The sequence below is a fragment of the Petaurus breviceps genome, unplaced genomic scaffold (assembly GCF_028583685.1).
Source record: "Petaurus breviceps papuanus isolate PSGF00001 unplaced genomic scaffold, PetGlider_PUasm1.0 90822, whole genome shotgun sequence".
NCBI lineage: Eukaryota > Metazoa > Chordata > Mammalia > Diprotodontia > Petauridae > Petaurus > Petaurus breviceps.
Genome location: NW_027187351.1, coordinates 7,785,115 through 7,808,932, shown reverse-complemented (window position 1 = coordinate 7,808,932; position 23,818 = coordinate 7,785,115). Strand labels below are relative to the sequence as shown.

General features: G+C 36.2%; 1 long non-coding RNA gene across 5 annotated transcripts in view; it reads left to right on the top strand.

Moving 5' to 3' along the window:
- Nucleotides 1-1,253: 1,253 nt before the first annotated feature.
- LOC138148022 (uncharacterized) overlaps nucleotides 1,254-23,818 on the top strand; it is a 67,254-nt gene continuing 44,689 nt past the window's right edge. For all 5 annotated transcript variants that reach the window (XR_011164965.1, XR_011164968.1, XR_011164966.1 and 2 more), the window contains exon 1: nucleotides 1,254-1,757. This is a non-coding gene — a long non-coding RNA (uncharacterized lncRNA). The remainder of the gene's footprint in view (nucleotides 1,758-23,818) is intronic.

The window sequence follows — 23,818 nt, the reverse complement described above, 5'->3', positions numbered from 1 at the left end:
GCAGCTCCAAAGTTTGTTTAGAGTCCCCTTTTTACATGGATTGGGGAAGGTGGAAGCTGGAGCCGTGGGAAGGTCGTACTTCTACTTCACCATCTTGGCTCCGCCCCCCAAAATATCTTTCTTAAATTGTAATTTTTTCAGTCTCCAATGTGTTTATCTGTAATTTAGCATTATATAAAATGAAAAAAAAAGTATGATGGTGAGAGTTGGACTACAAGTAAAACTAAGCACCACAGAATTGTCTCTTTTCAATTGTGCTATTGGAGAAACTTGAGAGTCCCTTGGATAGAAAGGAGGTCAAATCAATCAATACTTAAAGAAATTAATTTAGACTATTCATTGGAAAGACAAACACTGAAACAGAAGCTTGAATACTTTGACCATGTAAAGAAGAGACAGAATTCATTGTAAAATAGACTGATGTTGGGAAAGATTGAAGGCAAAAGGAAAAAGGAATGGCAGAGCATGAGAGGGATAGATAGTGTAATTGAAGCAAAAAATATGTGCTCCAGTAATTGAAACAAAATCATGGGCTCAGACAGATTTTGGGAGATAGAAGAGGATTTTGCTAAGGGCCATGGGGTCTTGAACAGGTGAATATGAAAAAAATGATTTTACAATGACAAAAAGTGAAAATCTATTTCAGTAAAATTCTTTTCCTGTAAACTTCTATATATTTTATTTTTGATATTTATAAACATTATTCTAAGAAGATACATAGACTACTAGAGGCTTTTATAACAAATAAAAAATGTTAAGAATACCTGACAACTACCATCACCTTATCAAAATAGAGTAATATCTGTCATTTTAATTTTATATATTTTAAAAACATTGGCCATTGATTTATAAAAAGACCATGAACATCAGTGTAGGTTTTAAATGTATACTTAGAGGTTCCTAGGAACTAAGAAGAAGAGCTTAAAAGGACTAGAGGCCATCAAGTCCAACTCCCTTATTTTGAAATTGAGTAAACAGAAGTTTAGGAAAATAAAGTGATTTCCACAAAGTCACAGAGGTAACAAGCTTGTGGGCTGAACCCAGGGTTTCCAACCTTCTTCCGTAGAGTCTCAGGGATGTACTTTCCATGAACTTGAACATAATGATTCGGAAGGAATATAGTTAAGTAAATGTTCAAATTTAGGAGGAAGGGCTGTGTCCCATTGGTCCCTATGAATTTGAGGTAAAGCTCTGAACATGTCTTTGCAGATCCTCATTGATAATGCTCATCTTAAAAATAATTACTTGCCTTTCACAAAGGAATGAGCCTATGCAGTAAAAACCCTCTGGGCTAAGGCGGCCCATCATGTAAATACTTGTTTAGAAGATTTTTGCAAATAGGCATTATTTTTTCAGTAGCACATAACTCTCTCCTGAGGTTAGGATTCATTAGTATGAGTGGTTTGGGGTTAGCTAATGCAATTGTTAGGAAGATGGTAAGTCTTTATTGTGTTATGCTTGCTTGACAGCTTGTGCTTGGATTCTGGTCAAGCGATCAAAAAGTGTCTTAAAGCTCAGCAGATATTCTGTCTTCAGTTGTTCATTTCTAATTACTTAATTCCTGTATTGCTAAAAAAAATATGGAATGCAATAACTTTTGAAGAGCTGAAAAATAACTATCACACAGAGGGCAATGGCTAGGCCCATGCTGGAATGAAACAGACTGCAAGAACATAACCAATGAGGAACTTTTAAGAAGATGGTACTGGTACATTACATATGTTATCTCATTTGATCTTCACAAACAACCCTGTGAGGTAGGCACGTTATTTTTCTTATTTTACATATGAGAAAACTGAGGTACAGAAAAGTTAAATGATTTTCCCAGTGTTGACCTGCTAGTAATTGTCTATGGCAGGACTCTAACTCAGGTTTTCCTGACTCTGAGTCCCACACTCTATGTGCTATATTATCAAGTAGCCCTAGAAGAACAAGACTGAAAGGAGTCATCAAGGGATTGCATGAGGACTCTATGAAGAATCAGTAGGGAGGTAAACTATTCCAAGAGTATGTCAGTACAAAGGAGATGAAATGGAATGTGTGAAGAAAAGAGAAAGTCAATCTGAACGAATCACAGAGAATAAAAGAAGGAATAATGTATAACAGGCCTGGAAAGATAGGTTAGGGCCAAGTTGTAAAAGGCTTTAAAAGCTTAATAGAGGAATTTATATTTCATCTTAGTGGAAACCACTAGTGTTGACTGAGTAGAGTTTTCATATGGTCAGATTTGCTCTATATCTCTTGGTGGTTATCTGAAATGGCAATCAAATTCAACTGAATTCAAGTCAACAAGCATTTCTTAAGCTGTGTGCCAGACACTGTGCTGAGAGAATAGGAAAAGTAAAAAAAGTAGAAATGGTCTTTGTCTGCAGGTCATGCCTGTACTGGATTAATTAATTACTGGATTAATATTTATTTAGGACATGGAAGTCAAGCAACTGCTAATGGAGCGTCCCTTATGTTTTGGGGTTTAGGCAGCTCGGTACAGCCATGTAACCTCTCCTGGGACAGGTCATTCTGGGTATTGGTTACAAAGAACCCACAAAAAAAAAGAGCTTTTCTCATCAATCAATAGATTCAGTGCCTTTTGTAATGATGGTGCCACAATTTTGGATAAGGAGAGTTTTGATCCAAGAGACATGAAAATGCTTTTAAGGAGGTGAATGTAGTGTCTACTTTCTGTCTACTAATATTTATGCTTCCATTTTTAGATGAGAGAAAAAAAGGGAAGGAAGAAAAAAAGATACATCTGGGATTATTAATATTTCCCTTTTAAAATAAAAGGAGTCAAGCTAGGGTAGCTCATAATTCATATTTTATGATTGTGAATAATTGGAAGAATGTAGGGTAATTATTCTATAGAGAGTTTGAGGAACCTCAGCCCTAAATATATTTTTATGGGTAAGCTATGTAGGAAATAATAGATATCCTTTTACTGACGTTCACTGTTAAGTTTTTAATTATATAAAAGGAAGAGATGCACTCTTTTAAATCCATGCAGAGTAAAATGACCTATATCAACTAACATGAAAATATTTTCCTTTAAAATTCCCAGAATTTGCTTTCACTAAACAATTAGAGAAAGTTGATACAGCCTCCCAAAACTTGGGAGTTTACTGATGCTATAATTATGAAATATTAAGAACTCCACCCTTTTACAAAAAGACAGACTTTCATAACTGGGTGGTTTTGCTGGTATCACAGGGCCAATGCTGATGAAAGGGTGCAAGGGGTGTGCTCATCTTTGCGAAGTGCATTGTATTCAATGCAAGGTGTCTCCTCAGAAACAGACAGGAAGGACAGATTGCTCAGCCCCTCCTCTTTCCATCTGGGCCCCAAGCTCCAAATCATTAGGACCACACCCTAGACACATGTTCAGTCATGAAAATGAGCAAATGAATATGGAAAAGAACACACTGGCCTAGATTTGAGTTCAGGAATGGTCCATCCTCCACTCAGTTGTAGACTATCCTTTTCCTGAACAAACAGTGCCAGTATCAGGTGAGATCCTGGGGGTAGCATTCTTCTAAAAACTGAAGCTTTAGGAATAAAATCTCTTTCACCCTCCACCATCCACTAACCTACAACTGCTTTTCCCCTGCAGCACCAAGAAAACCGCATAAAGTAGGTGCAACAATTAGTAGATTAAGACTCCCCTGGGGAATTCATCATACCCTGGGAATGTATACTAATAATATTTCACTCCACCCAGTTATTCCCCTCCCCCTTCCCATGCTTTTGTGCTTAAGTAAAATGCTTTTGAACTCAGGGAATCCATTTCTGTTTCATAATTATGTAATTTAGGGTACTGTTATAAATTCAATTTTCCAATTTTAAGGATAGAAAAGACTAGTTGTTGTTTGGGAAGAGGAACAAATCCTTATTTGTTTGCTTGTTCTCCTCTCACTGTGGACTTCTAGAACTTTTTTGACCCCTAAGACAAGAAGGAGGAACTTCTAAAAAGACCTACAGTATCTTCACTTGATTATCATTGAGAAAGTCATTCTCCACTTCATCTAAGTTTTATATATAGATAGATATAGATTTGTATACATATACATAAATACATGTGTGTATATACACACATCTGTATATACATACATATAAATGTGTACACACATGTGTGTGTTTCAATATGACAAGGAGGTTAGTCAGTCAACAAGCATTTATTAAGGCCTAACACTGTAAATGGCTCTCTGTTATACACTAGGGTTACAAAGGCCAAAAGTAAGATTACCTGGCTTTATGGAGCTCACATTCTAATAACAGAACCATAATTATGTACACATAAAATATATTCAGAGGACATAAAATTAATCTGAGAAGTGAAGGCATAAGGAACTGGGATGGGGAGGTATGGAAAAAGTTCTCTATAAGGAAGGGTTTGAACTAAATATTTAAGGAAGTCAGGGAAGCTAAGAGGGATAGATGACATGGCAGAACATTCCAGGTATAGGTAGCCATTATATGAAGATAGCAGATGGAGTCATGTTCAAGGAAGTAAAAGTAGGCTGGAGTAGTTAGATTGTAGTTATAGTGATCCTGAATTCTTGAAGGTTGGGACAGCAGAAGACAAGTTCTGACTGGTCTCATCTAAGTGGAAGGATGTTAAAAACAGTCTGATGTTGGGCAGTATATCTGTTTTCTAAGGAACAGTTTGGCTAAGTTCAAAGACATAGAACTAAATGGGTTGTGAAATGACACTCTGGGGCTATCAAAAGTCTCAACATAACAAGTAGCATAGAACTTGTAGTCTGTATGGATGGAAGAAAGCTGAATATTATACCTCATTGCTATGGGAATAAAATTTCCTCAGCTATAAAATTATGGATCCTTGAACTATGAAAAGCAGAAGGAATAGAAGATACAAAGAAAAAAAAAACTTATAATTCCTACACTCAATGTGCTTATACTCTAGTAGGGCATGTAAGTAAAGGCTACAAATAAATATAATGCAAAGTCGGGGATGGAACAATTGATCAGAAGGAGATTATATGGGTCTCTCTACTCTTGCTGAGGCAGGATTCTGTTGCTTTGCCCATACTTGGATCTGTGTTGCAGTCCTGGGTGACAGACCTCAGGAGAGAAGGAGCACTGGTGTGGCAGATCTTGTGGCTCCAGTGGAGATGTAATTCTTCTCACAGTTCCAGGACAAAAAAGAGTGCTTGTGGCTACTCAAAGAGCAGAGTACAGGACAGAATAGGAGTAAACACCTCTCCTTAGATCATACTTTCATGGAAGAACTGAAGACTTATAGGTCCCTAGAAGTATCTCTGAAAACAGCTACACAAAACCCCTGAAGTTTGGCATATAGTCCTACAAAAAAGTCAAATAATTGTCTAGAAAAATGAACAAATAGTCGGGGGGGGGGCAGGAATTCAGACTATGGAAACTTACTTTGATAACAAGAAAGATCAAAACATACACTCAGAAGAAGACAACAAAGTCAAAGCTCCTACATGCAAAGTCTCCAAGAAAAAAAAAATTGCTCACAAGTCATGGAAGAGGAGAGAATGGGAGGGGGTAATCAGATGCAAACACATTTGATGAGGGACAAAGTCAAAAGAGAGAACAGAATAAATGGTGGGTAGGATAGGATGAAGGGAAATATAGTTAGTCTTTCACAAAATTACTATTATGGAAGTGATTTGCATGACTATACATATATAACCTGTGATGACTTGCTTGTCTTCTTAATAGGATGGGTGGTGAGGGAAGAAGGGAGAGAATTTGGAACTCAAGTTTTAAAAAAGGAAGGCTAAAAAATTGTTTTTGCACGCAACTGGGAAATGAGATACTTAGGCAATGGGGTATAAAAATCTATCTTACCCGACAGAAAAATAGAAGGAGAAGGGGATAAGAGAAGTGGGTGGGAAGAGAAAGGAATGCAGATTGGGGGAAAGAGCAATAAAAATGCATGCAGTCATAGGATGGGGGAGGGGAGCGATAGGGAGATAATTTGGAATTCAAAATTTTGTGGAAGTGAATTTTGAAAACTAAAAATAAATAAATAGAAATAAGTGAAATTTTAAAAATGTTTCCCAGTTTTCTGCTTTCCTTCAAATCTTGATTGCATTGTTTTGTTTGTGCAAAAACATTTTTATTTAATATAATCAAAATTATCTCTTTTACATTTCATAATGCCCTCTATCTTTTCTTTAGTCATCCATTCTTCCCTTACCCATAGATCCAACAAGTAGGTTATTCCTTGATCTAATTTTCTTATGGTTTCATCCTTTATGTCTAAATCATGAGCCCATTTTCACCTTATTTTGGTATACAGTGTGGGATATTGGTTTATACCTAGTTTGTGCCCAATTGTTTTCCAGTTTTGCTAACAGTTTTTGTCAAATGGTGAGTTCTTATCCCAAAGATTGGGGTCTTTGTGTTTGTCAAACTCTAGGTTACTGTTTCCATTGACTATTGGGTCTTATGTACCTAATCTATCCCATTGATCCACCACTCTATTTCTTAACAAGTACAGAATAATTTTGATTATTATTGTTTTATAATATAGTTTGAGATCTAATATTGCTAACCCACTTTCCTTTGTATTTTTTTTCATTAATTCCTTTGATATTACAGAACTTTTTTCTTCTAGAGGAATTTTTTTTCTATCTTTTTATCACCTAGTTTTTGATAGTTTGATTTGTATAGCATCAAATAAGTAAATTAGTTTAGGGCCCCCAAATTCCCAAACTTATTTGGCCCACTGCTCCCCCTTTAAAAAACTGGCTCAGCATCCCATTGGAGATCTACTTTCTTTAACCATTTAACATTTTTAAAAATATTGCATCATTTGAAAAATATAATACACACACATATATGTGTGTATCTATATATGCATGTATGTATACATACATACACAAACATATATACATATATGTATGTATATATATTTAAAGAGAGAGAGAAAGAAATAGAGTCACATCTTAAATCTAATAATCTTTTGTAAATTTTTGGGGTTTTCCTGAATTGAAATTTTGATGATGCAATATTGCATGATATAACTGTATAGTATTGTAAACAATAAATGCACATATTCATAATAATAATATGAATAATTCATAATTATTCATTACATGCATATATTCCTGCCAATGCATGCTTGACTTCTCAACAGTGTGCAAAATGCTCACCTGTCAACACTTGCTTATTAAGACCTGTTGGTACACTTGACCTCTGATTGTTTATAATTTGCATTTTGTGTGTTTATTTGGAAAATAATATAATCACTATGACTTTAACTGTTACATACAGTGAAATATGTAATAATTGTTTTTCAAAATTTTCTTTTCTTCTCTTCTTTCCTTATGCTTCCATCACCCCCTTATTTTTATACAATGCCCCACAGTTGCACCCAAGGCTACTACCACCCCCCCCCCCTTGATTATTCTAATACCTCCCAGGGGTCATATCACTGACTTTGGGAACTTCTAAAAGAATTGTCATTTTTATTATATTGACTCAGCCTTCCCACGAGCAATTGATATTTTTCAAGTGGTTTAGGTCTGATTTTATTAGTGTGAAAAGCATTCTGTAATTCTGTTCATATCATATTTATATAGTTCCTTGGTCTATCTCAGCTGGTAGACTCCCAAGTATTTTATATTGTTTACACTTATTTTGAATGGGATTTCTCTCTCTTGGGGCTGGACTTTTTGGTCATGTAAAGAAATACTCATTATTCATGTAGATTTAATTTACATTTTGCAACTTTGCTAAGTTTGCTAATTATCTCAAGTAGTTTTTTTAGTTGATTTTCTAGTCTTCTGTAATTATGCCATCATATCATCTGCATAGAGTGATAGTTTTCTTTCCCCATTGCTTATTCTAATCTCTTCAATTTCTTTTTCTTCTTTTATCACTGGAGCTAAAATTTTCAGTACTAATATTGAATAATAATGGTGATAATGGGCATCTTTGCTTCACCCTGATATTATGGGGAAGGCTTCTGGCTTATCCCTATTACAGATAATGATTGCTGATGGTTTTAGATACACACTGCTTATGTTTTTAAGGAATATTCCCTTTATTGAATGCTCTCTAGTTTTTTTAATTTTAAAATAAAAATAGTTACCATATTTTGTCAAAAATTTTTAAATTATCTATTGGGATAATAATATTATTTCTTTTTTTGTTGTTGTTGAATTGGCCAATTATTTAGATAACTTTCCTAATATTGAACCAAGCCTGCTTTCCTGGTATAAATCACACCTGGTCATAGTGCATGTTTAACGTTTTTCCATCAATATTTTTTTTCCAATTCAATACAATATTTATTAAGTACCTACTACACGCAATGCACAGTGCCAGAGATGCAAAGACTAAAAATGAAATAGTCCCTTCCTTGGAGCTTATAGTCTAGTGGCATCATACAACATGTGCACAGCCAAGTAAATAGAAAGTAACACGAAGTTCAAGAGATAAAGAACATAAATTTAAAAAACACGACCTATCCAATCACAGTCAGCTCTACCAAGCTCTTTCCTACCCTGCTATCTAGACCTTATAGGGAGAGGAAACTGAGTCAACCTCTGCCCTGGTCAGTGCTGCCCATGGCACTCCTTCCCACAGCAAGAAGTAGGCGGTATCCTTCAAAGACTGAGCAAAAGTGTTCAGCCCAATGCCCAGGAGGTATGTGGCATCCAGCTGCCCACCAGGCCCAAGGGAGGAATTTGTTTCACTCACATGACATGCCCATCCCAATGATGAGTCCCATTCAGCTTGGAGCCAGATTCCAAAGGGGTAGATCCATTTGTCAGGATATAATGGAAATGGATAAGCATTCTGGAAGGAGACAGAGAGAGATCCAGATACAGATGGAGAGAGAGGGAGAAAGGAAGGAAGAGGAAGAGAGAGAGAGAAGAGGAAGAGGGAGGAGAGGGAGAGAGAGAGAGAGATGAAGAGATCAAACAGAGAGAGGAGAGATCGGACAAATAGACACAACAGTGATCAGTCATCGGGGCCTCACCGTCCTCCCCTGGACTGGTGGCTAGCACTCATACTAAAGGAAGAGCCTTTGTCTTCTTCACTGAGAGAAGTTAACAGTGGTGTGGGAAGGAGGCTGGTCAGGAAATCATTTGCCTTGGGAGGCTCAAGCAGGCAGGTCTCAGAGGTGTGGGAATCTCCTTCAAACTGCTGGTTATCTGGCATTCCACTAACAAATCTCAATTAACAATTATCTAGGATCACAAAATATCTTTGATTCCCCTGCCCTTCAGTTCCATTTTTTTATCTTCCACTCATTCAGTGAGATTCACAAAGTACATGCTCCTGTCATCAGTGAGTTTGGGATGAGAGGCAGGGAAAAACCTCACTTTCTGGATAAGAAACCTTATTGCTGGTATGTTCAGCCAGACATGTATTTCTTTTTGCCCTCAGATGCAGCCCTTATGCTCTGCAGCTCCCTAAAGTAAATGGACTTGGCGTCTCAGACAGGAGAGACTGGGTTCCTAGCTTTGCCACTAATTTGCTATGAATCCATGAACATCTGTAGTGGCAAGCACCCCAAGCACGTCCTCAGGGTTGCTTCCACCACAGGTTCTTGGATCTGCTTTGTTAAAGGAAAGCAACTCAAAATGAGTTAACAAGCTTACTTTAATCAGTCAGACATATATCATTTACCTTGTTCAGGGGAAAAAGGTCAGCACCCCGAACTTCAAAGTATACAGGCAGAATTATCAAGACAGAAACAGATCAAGTAGACAGATTTCCAAACTGTCCAACCATTACATCCATACCAAATCAGCATCTGGGTTTTTCAAAGCTGGGGGGGCCCTGGACAACAGCTTCCCAGAATACAGATCAAATCACAGAACACTTCTCAAAGTGAGCCCCACTCCATCAATATTTATTATGGAAATTAGTCCATAATTTTCTTTCTCTATTTTAGCTTTTCCTGGTTTAGGTATCAGCACCATATTTGCATCATAAAAGGCTTTTGCTAGAACTCCTTTTTCTATTTTTCCAAATAATTTATATAGTATTGGAATTAATTGTTCCTTGAATGTTTGGTAGAATTCACTTGTGAGCCCATCTGGCCCTGGAGATTTTTTTTTAGATAGCTCATTAATGGCTTGTTCAGTTTCTTTTTGTAAAATGGGGATATTCAGGCATTCTATTTCCTGATCCATTAATCTGGATAATTCATAGGTTCATAAATATCCAATGATTTCACTCAGAATGTCAGATTTATTGGCATATAATTGGGCAAAATATTTCCTAATGATTGCTTCAATTTCTTCTTTATTGGTGGTGATTTTACGCTTTTCAATTTTGATGCTGGAAATTTTGTTTTCTTCCTACTTCTTTTTTAAGGCAAATTAACCATTGGTTTATCTATCTTATTTATTTTCTCCCATAAAACCATCTCTTAGATTTATTTAATAGTTTGACAGGTTTTTGTCATTGTTATTGTTGTTTTTACTGTCAATCTTATTACTCTCACCTTTGTCTTCAGGATTTCCAATTTGGTACTCAATTTGGGTATTTTTAATTTGTTCTTTTTCTAGTTATTTTATTTTTCAGTTGCAGCCCAGTGCACTGATCTGTTCTTTCTATATTGTGTTGATGTAAGAATTTAGAGAAATAAATTTCCCCCTAAATACTGTTTTGCCTGTATTCCATAAATTTTGGGATGATGTATCATTGTCATAATTCACTTTAACCAAATTATTAATTGTTTCTACGATCTGTTCTTTCACTCACTTTTTCTTTATGATTAGACATTTAGTTTCCAATTCATTTATAATCTATCTTTCCACTGCCTTTTGTTAAGTGTAATTTTTATCATATTGTGATCTGAAAAGAATATCTTTAATACTTCTGCCTTTCCACATTTAGTTTTGAAACTTGTACGCTCTAATTAGTAGGGTCTAATGAATAATTACTGTAATCTAGGTGCTATGTGCAGTGGAGAAAAAGATATAATCCTTTCTGTTCCCATTCAATTATCTCCAAATGTCTGTCATATCAGATCAACTTTTCTAATATCCTAGTTATTTCCTTAGTTTCCTTCTTGTTTATTTTTTTTTGGTTGCATTTATCAAGTTCTGAAAAAGGACATTTGAAATCCTTCACAGTTTTGCTGATTCTTCCTGTAACTCCCTTAATTTCTCCCTTAAAAATGTGTATGCTATATCATTTGGTGCATATGTTTAGTATTTATATTGCATCATTGTCTATGTTACCTTTTAGCAAGATATAATTTCCTTCCTTGTCTTTTTTAATTAGATCTAATTTTGCTTTGACTTTGTCTAAAATTAGGATTTCTACCCCCTGCTTTTTTTTCTTCAACTGAAGCTTAATAGATTCTGCTTTCTGCTTGATTCTTGGGAAAATTCATCCCATTCACACTCACAGTTATGATTACTGAGTGTGTATTTGACTCCATCCTATTTTTTCCTTCTGTTGTCCTCTCTTTCCTTTCACCCTTTTCCTTTTCACCAGTGTTTTACTTGTCTACCACCTTCCATTATTTGCTCTCCTTTTTTCCCATCACACCACCGTTATCTCTTTGCTCCTACTTCCCTATCAGGTAAGATAGATTTCTATATTCAACTAAGTGTGTGCATCATTTCCTCTTTGGGTCAACATTGATGACAATAACTTTCAAGCAATATCCATTGCCCACCTTCTCATCTTCCCTTGTGTCTCTCCTTGTGACATAATTTACTCCATCCTACCTCACCTTTCCTTCTGTACTCAGTGTGTTCCTGTGTTCCCTTAATTAATTTTATGCCATTCCCTCAAATTCACCTTGTACACATACCCTCAGTCTATGTATATTCTTCTAGCTATAGTATTAGTGATATAATTTTTAGTAATTACAAGTATCATATTTCCAATGGGTAACCTTTGGAAATTTTAAAAGTGTGTAACATAATGGGATCTATGCATTAGGAAATGTTGGAAGAATGTGTTCCATCTTGTTAAGAGTGAGGATAAGTATAGAGATAGAGGGAAAAGGGAGACAGTGAGATGGATGTTGCATGCAATGCCTCTTGTTTCTATTGCATATTATGAACTAAAACTAATTTCCCACATTTTGGGGGTGGGGAAATTTGAGCTCCTGGAAGGTAAATTCCTTATTTGAAATCATGTCTCCTGACTTAAAATCCAACACTTTATCTACTGGCAAAGTGACATATTGAGATCATTATCTGTCTACCATGAATATTTGCCTATGACTTCCTGTCACCAAATATTTGTAGTTTAAATCACTTAGTCTCTTGTGATAATAATAGTGACAATGAAGCATAGTCCAGAATGATGTCAACTTCTCTGTTTTGGCTGTCCAAAGTCTGAGAGTTCTTTCCCAAGATAGAAATTTGGAGGAGACCTAGTTTTTCCTTTATTGGCCAGGTCCCACCTCAGTAGGAAATTAACAGTAACAATATACTTCCAGATCAGTTGAATACAACCAAATTGCTTAACTAAATAGTTTTGCTCAATCTCTTAGCTTATGAGTCCCTTCAGGGTAGGGACCATGTGTAACACTTTGGGGTAGCCCTAAGACTGAGTACACATTATTGTTACACAATAAATACTTGTTAATTGTTATGGTTGTTCCAGTTCAGTTACTTCCTTGATCACTATGGACATGAATGAAGGACCTCTGCAGCTGAAAGGAATTCAGGTGAGGTTGGATAGCATAGTTCTTCTGCACATGACTGCATTTAAACGTGCCTACACCCCTGGGCTTGGCAAAGTGGCATATTGAGATCATTCTCTGTCTACCATGAATATTTGCCTATGACTTCCTGTCAACAAATCTTTGTAGTTTAAACCACAGACTTCAACCTTATCACCCATTAGATGAGTCTTAGTGTGGATTCTATTTCCATTTTCAAGCTGGATTCTACTTCACCCTCACCTTACCAACTCTTTCTTTTCCATTGGGCCTGCATTTCCAAACTGATTATTTGTTACTCTTCTTCATACTCTCTAGGCTTTGACCAAAATGCCCTGCTTGCTCTTCCTGGTATGAGACAATCCATTCCCCTATTTCCATTCCTTTGCATGGGCTGTTATTCTCCATACCTTGGAGGCCCCTACCCCCTACTACCCGTACTTTTTTTTTAACCCCTTCAAGCTCCCTTCAAGGCTTAGTTTTAAGTGCCTCCTCCTTTAAGGACCTTTCTTGATTTTCCAACTGGTTGTTAATCTGACCACATCACTATATATCCATTGCATATATTTGCTGAATCTATTTATCTGTGAAATATTATATCTCTTGATAGAATGCAAGTACCTACAGGGCAGGGATTATCTCACTTTTGTCATTTTTCCATGGTATGTAACACATTGCCTTGCATGTAGTATGTCAGTCTATACCATGGACTTCATTGAGCCCCAGTTTTTTCTTTCTGTGTGTGTGTATTTAGGGTTTTTTTGTTTCATTGTTTGTTTGTTTTTTGCAAAGAAGTACCTGTGTACCATGCAATACAATCATGTTGGTTCTCAGGAAAATTCTCTACTCTCCACTAGTGTCTATGTTGAGTTCACTCCAATAATAGATGTCTGGGCCAAAGGCACCATGGTATCTGCACTATAATTGAAAATGTAATGTATTAGTTGAGAATTAATAGCTCTTTGATCTATTTATGAAAGGGACCTTAGAGGTTATCTAGTCCAACAACTTTATTTTATAAATAAGAAAACTGAGACCCATAGAGGTTAACTGACTTATTTGAGGTCATATTGGTAGAGTCAAAGGTAGGATTTGAACCTACTGACCCTAGGGTTAATGTTTTTCTTCTACTATGCTAGAGGGATGCCCAGCTGTGAACTGAGCTAGATGCCAGTGTTATGTGATTTGGAAATATGGTGAATATGACTAAGAAGTTTTCTGGGCAGGGGAAGTCATAGATCTTCCTGGATTCTTTGCTCAGATGTTATTCATTGACCTCTTCTCTTTCCTTGGGAGTAGGACATATATGTAGCATTCTCGTGATTCTGCTGGATGAGAGAGGCCACTGGCTGTGTCATGGCATCTCTAACATCTGCCCATTTTATGCTAACAGAATATCTGAGATTTTCTTCATTTCATTACATCACACAAAATTCATTAACCAACTCAGATGGAAGAAGTTTCTGGTTTCCCAGGACTAGATCAGTTTTATTCCAACAGTGCTGGCCTATTTTCAACTCCCTATGTACTCAAATATTTCAACTAGCATTTCTTCTGCCACTTTGCTTTTAACACCTACTTCATTTGAATTGGGACTCACAATTATGATAACTTCAATATCTGGAAACTTTGAAATTCCAAATTGTGATCATGAAACCATCTTTCTCCTAAAGATACATTTCTGTTCACTAATTCTTCTACTTCTTCTGACTCACAAGGAAGGAGGAAGGATGTACATACTTCTTGATCCTTGTTGCTACTTCCTGACTATTCTCTTACCATTGCACTTTAATGACCTTTCCTCCTTCAAGGGTTGTGCAAACTGCTTGTACCACTCAGTATCCATCAGTGCTACTGCCATTTATTAAAATTCATGTCATTTTCTCAATTCTTTCAATGAATTTAGTCACAGATTCCTTTATTCAACATTCCATTGAACAAGCATTTTATTAATTGCCTATTATGAACCAGGCACTCTTCTATGCCCTGGGGATAAAAAGAGAAAAAGTAAATAGTCCTGGGAAAATGAACTTACATATATTCTACTAGAGAGATGAATGTGGGTCATTAACACAAAATATGAAATATATACATACTAGTTTTTGAGGGGTTTTAAAAATTTGAACAATAAGAATAGGAGGAGGAGAAGGTCGCATGAGTCAGTAAGTTAGAAGTGGAGGTGAAGAGTGAATGTACTCTAGGCCTAGGGCACAGCCTATTCAAAGGCATGAAAGCAAGAGATATAATGTCATACATAAGAAGGAGCAAATAGACCAATTTGACTAGAATTAAGATTACATGATGAGGGGCAGCCAGGTGGCACAGTGAGTAAGAGTGCCTGCCCCAGCGTTGGGAGAACTGGGATCGGTTCCAGCCTCAGATACTCGGCACCTACACAAAAAATAACTGGCCGTATAACCTTGAGCAAGTTACTTAACCCCAACTGCTTAAAAAAAAGATTACATGATGGAATGAAGTCTGAAAAGATAGATTGAAGTCAGACCATGAAGGATTCCAAATACCATAGGAGTATTGTGGAGGACACTACTATTCTTTGAGCTATTCATATTTACAAGTTTAGTATCATTCTTTGCATCTTGCTCCCAGCTCACATATTCAAGTAGTTGTCAGATTTTATGTTCAATAAAGTGACCCTTACTTAGTTTTCCTCCTCAACTTCCTCCCTTGTTGATCTCCTTTACCAATCACTTTTCTAATGCTCAGTGTGAGTATTACCCAAGAGTCTATTCATTGGCCCTCTTCTGTCTATATACTTTCTTTCTTCTTAATCTCATTTATTCCCATGGTTTTAATTGCCACTTCTAATCAAATTATTCCCATATCTGTGTCTTGAGTCTTGACATCTTTTCTGAGCTTCAGAACTAGATGTCTCATTTTCAACAGGACATATTTACCCAAATATCTAATCAGCACTTCAAACCTGACAGGTTTAAAACTGATCTCATTGTCTTACTCCTTGAATTGTTTTCTCCTTCTGGTTTACCTTACATACTTATTGCTTTGAATTTTTCTTTTTTTTCACCACCTTCTATCCACCCAACCACTAGGTCCTGTGGATTACCTCTATCCAACATTTATGAAATTTCTGTGTTTTTTTTATCCCCCTTGTCACTATCCCAACATAGTCATTTGTTATCTCTTACTTGGATAATTGCAATAGCTTTTCTGTGTTTGCACATCTATTTTCCTCCAAACTTGCAATAGTCAAGCATTCTTTCTACTGATGGAAAAATCTTTCATATATATTATAGATTTGGTATTAATTTTATTTCTGTACAAAAACAAAATCTTCAGTGATGCCATATTTTCTGCCAAGTAAAAATTCAAACTCTACTGCTGAAATTAAAATTAATAATTCCAGAAAGCCACAATCTGGTACACTCCTACTTTTCTACCCTCATTTCATATGATGCTGCTCATATTCTTCTCTATAAGCCAAACTGGGAAAATGTCTTCCTACTAAAAAATTTATAGTAATCTTATACCTCATCTTCAGGTTTTTCCCCAGACCTAGAATGGCTTCCTCACCTCTTATTTTTTTCCTGTTGAGTCTCATCTTTTAAGTACAAAATAAAATATCACCTTTTTCATAAATCTATGATCTCCTGTACTGGTAAAAGTTTTTCCTATGAGACCACTTATGTCACTTTAAATTTTTATTCAATATTTGTGTAATATTTTAAATGAGCTTAATTTGAATTTGTAGCTTATCCTTCTAAAATATTATACATTCCTTAAGGAAATTGGTCTTATCTGAACTTTTCATGCCCCCAATTCATATTATGGTACTCTATATACATTAGGTGTTTAATAAATGTGTGTTTTATCCAATTTGGAGAAAAAGGAGCTCTTCATTTAAAAGGAGATTGTGTTAGGCTGGAATTCAGGGCCTAGAGACAGTTAGATGATATAGTGGATAAAACTTTATTCCTGGACTCAAGAAACCTAAATTCAAATCTAACTTCAGATACTCACTTTCTTCATGACCTTGGGAAAGATACTTAATTTCAATTTCCTCAACTGGAAAATGTGAATACTATTCCATCCATATAGGATTGTTGTGAGGACCAAAGGTGATATTTGTAATGTGTTGAGCACAATGTCTGGCACATATTAGGTAATTTACAAATGCTTGATTCCTTCCCTCCTAGTCATATAAGATCATGCCTAAAACTTGCTTTTTGGAAATGAAATTATAATGTAGTGTTTTCATATCAAATTTGTTAGGAATAGGAAAGGAACCCCCCCTCTTTTGGTCTAAATTCCTTTCATTAGATTTGTAAGATTCTGAGAACATTTCTTTTTACCAGACCTTGTTAATTGTATGCCACTAGCCCATCATTTCTTTATGTTAAAGTTGTCCAGACATCCCAATTCCATTCTTGTACCATTTTCTTTTACTTTATTTATAACAAATTTTAACTAACAACTTTTAATTTGATATCACTCAGTTATTCCCCTTGAAAAGTAAAATCCTCTCTAAGAGCCATACTTTATGAAATGAAATTTGAAAAAAGAAAAGAAAAGGAAAATCTATCAAAAAATCTCTTCATACATTAAAAAAGTCATTATATATGGACTGTTCACATCTGCTAACCACCTAACTCTAAAAATGATCCGAGGGAGACAGCTTCTCTGTTATTTCATGTTGCTCAAATCCCAGTTCTTCCTTTTTCTTCCAAATTATTTGCCCTGTACTAGAATTTACAATGAAAACATTTTCCATGACTCTAAGATCTTCAGGTCCTTGTGTAAACCCTCATGATCCCTAGCAATGGTAAGGAAAATGCCTTTCTGGAATTATCATTTGCTTCTACATGAATCATGCAAAGTGGGCAATAGTCACTAAGTTGAATAAGTCTTGGGTGTTTCTTGGTCACATAGTGCATAAAGACTCAGGGATAAGAGTAGATCTTTCTATTACTCTCTCTCTCTCCTACTTAGAAGCCTTCATTCTCTTTTTAGTGCCACTCATGCTTCTACTCTCAAGTATTCCTTACACTCTAGTCACAGGGGAACATTTCCTAAAATCTACTAGCTGTGAGTAGTGTTACAAAGCTTCATGAGAAGAGAATATCAAGAAAAGGGTGTTTGAAACTTACAAAGGGTGCAGAGGAGTGACGACACATGAGCGTCCAGTAAAGGCCATTACATTTGAGTAGCAAGAAATAGTTAGAAACTTTGGATGTAGCAGTTTTGCTTGAATGCAAAGTCAGAAGCCAGATTACAGAGATTTAAGAAGGGAGTAAAAGGGACAGAAGAAGCACCTGTTGTAGAAGCATTCTCAAATTTAGACACGAAAGGGAGAACATGTGTAGTATCACTTCTGGGGGGGTGTGGAGGTTTTTTAAGGACGGGGAAAACATGGACAAAATTTTAGACAATACAGATGGAGTCAGTCGATGGGAAAAGATTATAGATAAGGAAGATTGTGGGGAAGATAGAGAGGGCAATCTACTGGAGAAGATGAGTTGCAATGAGATTGCTGCAGAGAGATGGGTTTGGCTTGAGCAGAAGAGTCACTTCTCCATGTCAGATGGGGGAATGAGGAGATTGTAACAGAAGTTATCTGGATAATGTGTGATAAGGTGGAGGAGAGAAGTGAGACCTTTCAACAAATGGCCTCACTTATTTCTGGCAAAATATGAGGCAAGAATTTCCACTGAAGAGATGGGAATAGAGGAGCAACACAAAGTTTAAAGAGGGTTGCAAGGATTTGGAAGAGCCACTGTAGTGAATGGGAAAGTGAGTTGATTAAGGATATGTAAAAGTATTGCCTGGGAGCAATGAGAGCCTAGTTGACGATGTGTAACATTAATTTATAGTGGATGCAGCACAATTTTGTGATTTTTGCCAGCTTTGTTCAACAGCATCAAAGGAGTGAAGATAGAAGATGATAGAAGTGATATAAGACAGGGAGGGATGAGTAAGATCTTTGAAACAATAAGGGATCAAGGATCTCAGTAGAATAGGGCTGTAGAAGTGGGAGTGGTTCACCACAGAGTCAAGATAGGGGAAATAAAGGGCTTGTAGGGGTTATGGCCTGGAAAAGTACTTAATGAATGAGATTGGTGGATGTGTTATGGACCATGTACAGAGTTTGAAAGGAAGAGGTTTAATGGCAATAGATTCTAACCAGATAAGGGAATTTCAAAGTTCATGAAGATGGAGTAGAGCATTTGTTGGTAAGAACATGGGTATGTCTATCTTTGAGTATAGCTAAGTGTAATGGCAAGCACAGAAGTAGTTCACATCTTGTTTCGCTATTGAATTAACATCTTGTTTCAGTCTGTTAAGAAACAGAACCTGTGAACCCCACAACTTGTGAACCCTAGAACTTGTAAACTCCTGGGGAGGAGCTAATGACTAATATAAGGAGAGCCCCAGGGCTACAGACAGAAGGAACTGGAAAGAAGACTCTTGTGGTGTCAGAGTCAAGAAGGAGAAAACTGGCACTCTGTTTCTCTGCTCTCTCTGTGTTGATGTTTATTTGTGATACTTTGTACAGAAGCTCTGGGACCTTCCTGGAAGCCCTGAAAGAGGATTTTCTAGTTGTATATGTACAGAAATCCTGGAGGAGGGTTTTGAAGGTCCTAGGACTTTACTGATGACTTGTGCTGACCTCTTGGATCTTGTTTGTGGGTCAGTGTTGATTTCTATGTTGATGATTTTTGTTGAGTTCTCAAACCTTGTTGGTGGGTCTGAGTTGATTTCACAGGCAGATAGTGAATTGATGATGGTTGTTGGCAATGTGCATGAATATTTTTGTGTCTCTGTTAAGTTTTGTCTTCCCAGAAACAGGAACTGTGTAGGACTTGAGGTGGACTGGACACTGTGAGCTTCAATACGGAATGGGAACTGGGCAAAGAACTGAACAAGGAACTGGGTAAGGAACAGGGAGCTGCCTGCCTTTGAATCCAGGTGACAACTGGAGCTGGGGCCATGGATGAGGAATCATAGAAACTGAGAGCCAGCCCTGAGTCAAACTGAAAGAAGACTTTACTTGGATATTGTGTACTGACTGAGAAGATTGTGATTTACTTGTGATAAGGGGTGGATGTGTATTTTCTAATACCCATTAAGAGGGTATTGAGTAGTGACTAATGACTGTGTAGTGACTGATGACTGAATAGTGACTGATTTTCTGCTTAGTGTGCCCCATGAGTGGAGAACTTTGACTAGCCTCCTTAAGGATGATTGAATGATTGGGTTACTAAATGATTGCACTTTGTTGAAAACTATTGTGACCACTTTGGTGAAAACTATATGGCCATTTTAGTGATGCCATTGTGAATGCTGTATTTTGATTTTCTGTGATAAGTTGTAACATTGTGAATGCTGTACCTTGATTTTCTGTGAATGTTTTGCTCTGATTTGTTATTGAATAGAGTGTTCACTATACTATGTAATCAAAACTTGAAATGTGCTCACAGCAGCCATTCTCTGGAAAGCTGTTCATGCATAGCATTACACTGAGTTAGAGCATAGGAATAAATGATTTGAATTGAGTAAGTTGAAGAACTGAGGTGTGAGAGTGCTTCAGGTAGTATCAGTATGTATATTGGATTCTACTAGTATGAGAGCAAAATTTGGGGAGGAAAGAACAATTATGATCCAGGTACTAAATCCATTGAAGAAATAAGAGTGTCTTGCAAATCAAGAGCAGTAGTTAGTAGAATTTTGATTGGGTGGTATATATGGGTTAAGTGAATATTAAAGGTAAAGAGATTGCTGCGTAAAATAGATAAAGGAGGAAACTAGAAGCATCAATGGAAAACAAAAGAAAAATATTCCAATCTCATAATTTCAACTCTTTAAAGAGAATAAGTGAAAGTGCAGGCAGTACTGGAAAGGGCAACCAAGAAGACTATGTCTCAAAGAGAGCCATTAGATGTAAGTGTAAATGCTAAAGGAAAAGAATTAAGATGAAAGCAAATGTGTTGATTAAGGAAGGAAAATTTCATAGTGCATGGCAAAAGGCATGAGTAGAGTTAGAATGACACATTGGGAGCAGAGTGAGGGAAGGAAAAAGAATAAGTATTTACATAGCATCTACTATATTCCAGGCAAAGTTCTAAGTGAATTTTACAAATATCTCATTAGATAAGAATAAGACATAAGATAATAGGGGAGAATTTTGAATGATGACATCGAGGGTTCAGAATCAATAGTATGGGGATGTAATTTGTTAATCATTATGGAATGTGTTTAGATAGATTTTTATTGTCCATAGGGGTTTGACTTCAGAGTTGAGATCTTAGGCATTTCAAGCTAGGGAACAAGTGCTTGGAGTGGAGGGAAATTTTCTCCTGTTCCCCTAGGAGAAGGACAAGACATGTGGCTGGATACTTGATGGAGCAACCTTTTTTTCCTTTAGAAAAAATGTGCTCAATAGAATGATGTGACTTGAATTGAGTGGGGAGGAGAAAGATACCTGTAGAAATGGAAATGATAGAAAACAAAATATATCACTGAGAATTTTAGAAAAGAAAGGGAATATGGTATAGAGGGAAAAAGTCTGAACTGGACATGATGAGAGCTATTTCACAAACTTGAGTAAGTCACCTAAGAAATATGAGTCTCAACTATCTCATCAAAGTAAGGATTTGGACTAAATTATTTCCAAAATCCTTTCCAGCTCTAACATACTAGGACCTCCTTAACTATTACTAATGGTCCAGATATAATGGGAAGATAGTTTGAGAAAGGTGAGCGCTAAAACCCTTGCATCATTGTTTTGCCTGTAGAGTAGTGAGGTACTGGTCTATTGCCCTATAGGATAGGCTATTTCTTCATCTTCTCTCATGCTAGGGAATAGGGAGACATATTTCCTCATTAACCAAATTTCTATATGTTTTATCTTTTTTATGCATAATCCAGATCAGTGTATATATGAAGGAAGCACGATGTTTATTTAGTAATTTTTAACTAAAGAATATAATTTATGCCATACTTAAGATGAACAAGTCAAAATTAAATTTGTTCAATTTTAAATTTTTTAATGTTAATAAAGACAGAAGGAATGACCATATAAATACTAAGACAGTAATATATGTGTATATATATGTAGAGAGATATATCTGTATATTTATCTACCTATATGTTTGTGTGCATGCATGCGCATGTGTTTATATTTAAGATAACAGACAACAGCAATTCAATATGTGCCACTGTTTGGAGAATGATCAAGTAACTATAATATATGTGTATAATGAAATATTTTCAGCTCATAAGAAATTATAAATTTGAGAATTTCATATAAGTTGTGCCAAGCATGCTTCTGGTGCCAGGCTTTTGCATCTTAAGGTTTTGAGAAAGACAAGGCACAGGTGTGAGAGCAGCTGTTACCTTGGGCCATGTAGAGATGATGACCTTCTCTTTACCTTCATCCTTACATAAAGGTTATATAATTAAGCCAACTATAAATAAGTTCAGTGTTTCAGTCTGCACAGATCTTCACTATTCAGTAATTCATAGACATACAAGTATGGGACTAACATTGACTATTGCAATTTGATCAGATTTTTTATTTGAGTACTTCTTTTTGCTTTTTGGAGGGGGGAAAGTAGGGTAATTGGGGTTAAGTGACTTGCCTAAGGTCACACCACTAGTTTTGTGTTAAGTGTCTGAGGCCATATTTGAACTCAAGTCCTCCTGACTCCAGGGTGAGAGCTCTTTTCACTGTGCCACCTAGCCATCACTTTGATCAAACTTTTGCTGTCTTTCTATGCTGTCTTTATTTATATCATTTCATTGAATATATATATATGTATATATATATGTATATATATACATACTGTTCTTTGGGCTTTGCGCTTTATGTTCTACATTATTTTATGCAAGCTTCTCTTGATTCTCTGATTCCTTTTTATACATCATTCCTCAAAATATAGTGATTAAGTGGCAAGAGATTCAACCTCAGAGAATTAAGAAGAATTAAGGATTAAGAAATTAAGTTCAAATTTTGTCTCAGATATATAACCAATGCACCTACCCTCAGTTAGTCGCTTAATCTCTTGGGGCTTCAGTTATATTTTTAGAGTGCACATTTTTAATGCGTGTGTGTATGTGTGAAGGGCCCCTTTGAAAGTCTGGAAAAGCCTATGAATTCCTTAGATTCCTAATTTTTTACTTCTATCCATAATTAAAATAAATTCTAAATTTCACTTAGAGGCCTAAGGACCTGTTGGAGGGGGATGGTCCATGGATTGTAGTTTAGGAAGAGTTCCTTTCAGGCTCTAGGTTTCAGAGCACAGATGCTGATCTGTATTGATAGAGGAGCTCCTCACTAACAATTTCCTTTATTCCAGGATAGCACAGGTTTAGTCACCAAAACTCCACACTATTCCTTATGGTAAAATCTTATTCCATTATATTCAAATGCTGTAACATTTTTAGCTGTTTCCCAGTTTTTGGACACATATTGTTGAAGGCTTTTGTTTTCTTTTTATAGTTACAAAGAATGCTCTACTAAATAGGCAAAATGCAGTTAAACACAGAATGGTACAGGTAGAGAAAGAAAATTCTTTTGAGATTTCAAATCTTGGCTTCTCAATAGTCTAAGATTATTAAGCTAAAATGAGAATGGTGAAAGGCCAAAGCAGAGACAGGGATACCATATAAGTTTAGCTGAAATTTTAAAGGAAGAAAACCCTCTCTCTTATCCTTATCAGGTTAAGTTTAAGGCTAATTAACTACTGAGTGCCAGCTAAAGAAACTGAGTTGTTTTCTTTTCCTTAAGCTCTAAAAAGGGGGGGGGGATCCTTTAAATTGAATATTTTAAGGATATTCTTCTTCTGACAAAAAATGGAAATTGAAGGGAAAAAGAAAATAGAACCCATAGCTCCATTCAAATATACTACAGAAATAGCTGGTTTTTCCTTCAGGAAGGGCTCACTTGGTCTCATGAGACTTATACTGCACCTGTCCTCATGCTTTACTTGAACCTTCCTAGACTTTTCATGTGGTGGTCCCTTATTTAACTGTTTTATTGTGCACACAATGCTACACATTGATTTTTTTATGGAATGTTTAATGAAGGAATGCATTTTGAACTGCTTTTCCAAGAGTAGAAATGGCTCTGCTTTCAGCTACCTTTCCTTTCTTTTTCTGGTATGTATTTGTAAGAGATATACGTACTTGTGAGAGAGTGTTCTGGGCTGG